We start from the raw sequence: 6,165 nt of genomic DNA on the forward strand, positions 1-6,165 counted from the left end.
TTTCCTGCCTTTGGTAGGGGAGTGTTTCCTAATGGTTAGAGCACAGAACTGGGACCAGCAGTCTACTCCTAATTGCCACTATTGTCAGGTTTGATGCCCCACTGTTCTGGTAGAGTAGAAAGGCAGGCTAGGTCTACACTAGGGGGCAATGTCGAACTAAGGCATACAACTCCAGCTACATGAATAGTATAGAGGGAGGAAATGTACTTTACATCAAGTTACCATGATGTTTCCACTGCGGGAGAAACTCTACCATTGACTCCCCTTAGGCTTCTCAATCCAGTGAAGTATTGCAGGCAACAAGAATGTGATCAGTGGTTGATTTAGCAGGTCTTTACTAGACCTGCTAAATCAACCCTGGGGTGATAGATTCCCCCAGCACTGATCTTCCAGTAAATAGACAAGGCCATAGAGGTATATGTGACCCTAATGGATCCCAGTGAGCTTACTATCTGAGAAGAGCCATACAAGGTGTAGGAGAGAGGGAGACAATCAGTGTGTACATTTTAATAAACATTTTGTTTCATTGTCTTACATCAACACATAGCTATCAGCAACGGCTGAACCATGCCATTGCCAGCATGTTCTGGCACCTCTCAGTGGCTCACTGTTTCCCTTTGTAAAACGGAGAGAATGATACTGACATCTTTGGTACCTACTGATTAAAAGCTCTTAGTATGTGTGAAGTAATGAGCTAAGCCACCAGCTTTCTTTTCCCATTCTGGCACAGCCTTGGAGGAAGGTGTGACCTCTCAATCCTCTGGTTGTCCTGAAGCTGAGAGCTTTGGAGGCGCCTGACCTCTCCTAGTTGTCACCCGGGTGGGGGACTATTTGATAGGACTCACTAGCCCTGAGGGCATTGACTGAGCCCATTGAACAGCGATCGTGCTGCAGATGGAGGGGGAGGGGGAGTCAGTGTCTTAGGACTGTACTGATTTAATGCACAAGCAGATGGTATGTCCAGCAACGGGATGGATGCTCCTATATTTGTAAGATGGCGAGCATGCCTGCCTGGCTATCACTACAAATGGAAGCCAAGAAAGATGCCCTCTGCAATGCTTCCACTAAGGGCACAGCTGCAAAGGCCCTCTGAAAGTGAAATCTCAGCCTGAAGGAACCCAATTGGCTTCTTCTAAGATGGGGAACTAAAGCCCTTTTCAGGAAGGTGCACAACAAACCCCAGCTGTTGCTCATTCTGCTGTTTATAAGTCACTGGTTGTGCACTGGCCCTGGAGAGGAGGGGCATGGGAGCATGCCCTTAATGTTAAACTTTACTAGGGAATTGGAGAACTTGGTGTCCTGCTGCTTGTTGAGCTGACCAGCTCCGGTAAGATCCCATGTCTTCCCACCAATGTTTTCTGCTTGTTGGAGGTATCTTTTGCGTCTTCTCTGAGTCTGGGTGCAAAACAACTGTTGCTGCTGCCTCCAATGAATGCACGCTCAGAGGCTATGCCACTACCAGTGTTTGGCTGAGGAATGAGCCCTTCCCAGATGAGAGACCTCTGAGCAAGTCCTCAGATTCTCCATCAACACTCTCCTGGGTAACTGATTTCAAGGAGTCGCCCCACGTTCTTACCTCATGGTGTTATGTGTAAAAATAGTCACTGATCTAGCAGAGTTGCCAGCTCTCATGACTTTTATAGTGAGTCTCATGCTACGTGGTCTCCTGGAAAGCCCTGTCTCCTGGAGTCATGTGACTAGATGAACTTTGTTTATAATCTTAAATTCCCCCATTAAATCCAGTCTAGCTCTTTTCAGGCTCCAAAATCCCTAGTTTGCCTATCGCATCCTTTCACATCCTACCTCACCTCACTTCTAACCATCTCTCTTGCCTATCATCAGTTTTAAAGCCTTCTCGAGGACAAAAAAGAGTTGTTCAATGTATCCCAGAAACATCTCTTGCTGATTTCCTGTCCTGGTTTTAATGCATTCAAGCCCTCACTTTGTGTTTTGGATGGATTCTTTGTTCAGGGCAGTCACCATCCTGGGGGATTTAAATGACCCCTACATATTTTTTTCTCAGAGGAAATTCACAGGCCTTTGGTCTATAAGAAAAAAAATAACCAAGTTACTTTGTGTCAGGGAATGTCACCTTGCACTGATCCAAGGTGAATTTCAAAGTGTGTCATGTTGCTTCGTCTCCAGTGCTTTTCAATCCATTTCAAACTGCACAAACATCGGAGTGCCAACAATAAAGGTCACAGAGTCATAGATTCCAAGGCTAGAAGGGACCATTGCGATCATCTAGTCTGACTCCCCCACTCCCCCGTATAAAGCAGGCCATAAACTGCCCCCAAATAATTCCTAGAACAGAACATAAAGAGAATCATCCAATCTCCATTTAGAAATGGTCAGCTACGGAGAATCCATGGTCCTTGGTAAGCTGTGCCAATTGTTAATGACTCTCATTGTAAAAAAAAAAAAAAAAAAAAAAAAAAAAAATCTTATTGCCAATCTGAATTTGTCTACCTTTGAATTCCAGCCATTGGAGCATGCTGTACCTTTCTCTGCTAGGATGAAGAACCCATTATGTAATCAGATCACCCCTTAACCTCTTTGTTAAACTAAATAGCTTGAGCTCCTTGAGCCTATCACTAGAAGGTCTGATTTCTAATCTTTTAATTATTTTTGTGTCTCTTCTCTGAGGCCCCCTCCAATTTATCAACATACTTGAAGTGTGGACAGCAGAATGGGACACTGTTCCAGAAGTGGTCTTACCAGTGCCCAATAGAAAGGTACACTAACCTTGTTACTCCCACTTGAGATTCTGCCAGTTCCTTCTCTTGAGCATTAATATAAACTGTAAGTAACAATCATTACATTCCAGTCCTGGGGAACCTGCCTGCCTGCCTTCCCCTGTTCTCAGGACTAGACTTTTATTAGGCCTCTTTCTTTTAATCACATTGCCAGCTTTTAATGCACAAAATGACATTGCCCCTCATTCAGCAGCTATTTATTATCCTTAACAGCCTTTTGTGGTGAGTCTTACAATCAAAAGCATTTGAAAATGCAAGTGAATCACATCCACTGAGAAAATCTTATTTACTATCTGACTTAACTTTTACCAAAATATGACATCACAGGTTAAAGGGCCCTTTCTCCTTTACAGGAGAGGAGTGTTCACAGCGGGGTGCGATTAACTCTCAACGGTTCTGGAATCCCAAACAATCCCTACAATCACAGGAGGAAATCCTGGCCCCCACCGAAGCCAAGGGCAAAACTGCCACTGATTTCAGGGAGGCTTAATGATCATGGAAAACTAAGGGAGAAGGGTAAAGAGGAAATAAAAAGGTCTGAATCTCCCTTCCCCAATTTTAGTTATTTACAATACTCTATAGGTCTTACAGATGAGAAAGAAGCCACAAATCTGTAAGCACACCTACTAAAGGTAGGCCACATGTAAATACTGCTAAGAGACTAAACTGTAACCTGGCCCCAGTCACAAAGGTCAATATCCTGTCACATGACAAGTATCAGTTACTAGCCAGTGGAACCCCAGCCCAGCTGTTCCTGTTGCAAACAAACCGGCTCCTATGATGTGTTATTAGTCTTACCTAGAGCAGTGACTGCGAATCCCTAAAGTACTTCCTAATTCAGGCTGGTGCAGTTAAGCAGCCCAGCTACACAAGCTGGAGTCCGGGCTCAGGGCTGGCCTTACCATAAGGCGAACTGAGGTGGCCGCCTAAGGTGCCAGATGGTGGTGAGGGAGGAGTGCCCCTAGGACCCATAGTGTAGAAAATTGTGTCTGCTGCTGGTGCATATGTATTCTTTCTGCTCTGGAGTAGAACAGGAAGAAGGCAGAATTGAGACCTTTCAAAGTTTTGTCCCAAGCGAGGGGACATGGGGGAATCATTTGAGCTCCCTGCCTCAGGTGCCAAAATGTTGTGGGCCGGCCCTGTCTGGGCTGCAGAAGAAGTGGGGGTTTGTTTCTAGAGACACACTGGAGTAGATGTGTCAGGGAGAAGCTGCGGCTTACTTCCGCGGACGGGACTACTGCAGCTCACCAAACTGAATCAGGAACTGATTTAGGGCTGCCAAGCCAAGCTTTTCAGTAAGATTAGCCCTTTAAAGAGGGGGCAGCTGGTTGCAAGTGCGGCAGTCACAGCTGTGCAGCTGTTTTGTGTTATGTTAATTAAAAGGAAATGTGGGTGTGTTTATAGCTCCGCATATTAATATTATAGCTATTTCATTACTCCTTCAGGCAGGCCGGGGACAAAGAGGGTTTTTGTTTTGGTAACTGATTGTTATTTTTAATTGCCTATAAGGGGCACAGAGAAGAAAAACCCAGAACCGAGATTTTTCTACTCTAAATAATTCAAGGCAGAATTCACAGGTACGTTCCGGCTGTTTTGTGCCTCTCCAGAGACATAAAGCAAATATAAACCTATCATTAGTCAATCTGCAAACAGGCTGTCTCACAAGATACAGTGTCGGAACATTTCCCAAACTCACTACATTGTTCCCTGGGAGCTCACTGTGTGAAATGTCATGACATTTGGTCACTACCAAATGATATTGTTCTTGAATGTACTGTACTTCATGTCACCATATTCATGCCATCACACACCAAATACACATACCGAGGTGCTCAAACTGACTCTGGGACATATTCTCATATGTACCCACAGACCAAAGTGCATCCCTCATTCTCATTCAAATTACAATGTTAATGATCAAATCAGTTCACAGGTCTTATAGCTGGAGCTGGGTAGCAAAGCAGACAGAATGCTATATCAGTGACTGTTGCCCTAGGGACGTGGACAAGTAATTGAAATAAACTGGCCAATGGTGAGGATGTAAAACGGAGACAGGGAGTCCCTACACAGAAGAGAGATCCTACCTGAGAGCCGTATCTAATTACCGGTGGATCACTAGCCACAAATCAGGCACACACAATTTTAGGTCCAAACCATGTATTTGATGGAAATAAAGTGAACAGATATGCAACTATCAGCAAATTACAACAAACCAACCCACCCTAACCCGAAGAAAGGAGATAGAACAGTTCCCTAGGTACAGAAAGTATATATACAAAGCCTGAGGCGATCGATGCCTGCAACCTTCGACCCTCGGGCTATTTGGAAGCCTTTGGGGAGGACAAGCAGGGAGATCCCACGGTGGCGAGTCCTCTTTGAAGAGATGAGCCCCGATATGGATCCTCGATCCAGAAAGGAATCTCCTCTGGAAACAGTCTGGTCTGTCCTTTGGCAACACCGTCTGATCCAGTAGGCGGGTAATCCAATGAGGATGATAGAGGAAGAGAGTCCCAGTTCCAATGGCCGATGCAAAAGGAAACCTTGTGGGTATTCATCACACAAGGGTAGCACAGTCCAAAAGTCCAGGCCTCAGATTACCAAGATGGTATCCGAGCTTCAGGCAGAACAATACACAAACAAGGGAACAACAAAAACGACGAGATCCAAGGTTGGGAAAATCCAAGGACCCGAGCCCTTGATACCTCAGGGCTTTTATTGGTTCAGAGGCGGGAAAAATATGTTAATGAACCTGGGTGTTGAGTGCAGCTTCCCTGGGGCTATGTGCAGCGTTTTAGTGCTGAGTGCACCTCTTTTGGTGCTGAGTGCACGTGTTTTGGTGCTGAGTGCACAGCGTATTTGGGAGGGGTGCACAAGGTGGTACCGTGTGCAAATTAACAGTTTGAGCGGGAAAACCTCTTGAAACAAACTGTCTCTTTTAAAATGGAACCCACTGAACAAAAACCATAATATAGTTCCCCTTTTCCAGGGTAACACTGGCACTCTTTCAAATGACTGGACCCCTTTCAGCATTCTGATTTGTCTTGTGTGCCCCCAAAACAACATGCTTACAAAACCAGACACAAAAAATACACAAAAGTGCCCCAACCTACTAGTACTGAAAAATCCCTTATGTTTACCATATAATTATAAAATAAACCATTTGGAGTATAAATAGTATACATACATTTTAGGGTATGGTCCATAGAGCAGTATAAACAAGTCATTCTGTGAATTTTTAGTTTGTACTGACTTTGCTAGTGCATTTTCTGTAGCCCGTTGTCAAATTAGGCAAATATCTAGGTGAGTTGACCTACCCCCCTCTCCTCCACAAAAGACCTCAGCATATCCCGAGGGGTACATACTCCTGGTGGAGAACCACTATTCTACACCACTCAGTGAGCACACAGAT

The sequence above is a fragment of the Pelodiscus sinensis genome, chromosome 3 (genome assembly GCF_049634645.1).
Source record: "Pelodiscus sinensis isolate JC-2024 chromosome 3, ASM4963464v1, whole genome shotgun sequence".
In the NCBI taxonomy this organism is placed as follows: domain Eukaryota; kingdom Metazoa; phylum Chordata; order Testudines; family Trionychidae; genus Pelodiscus; species Pelodiscus sinensis.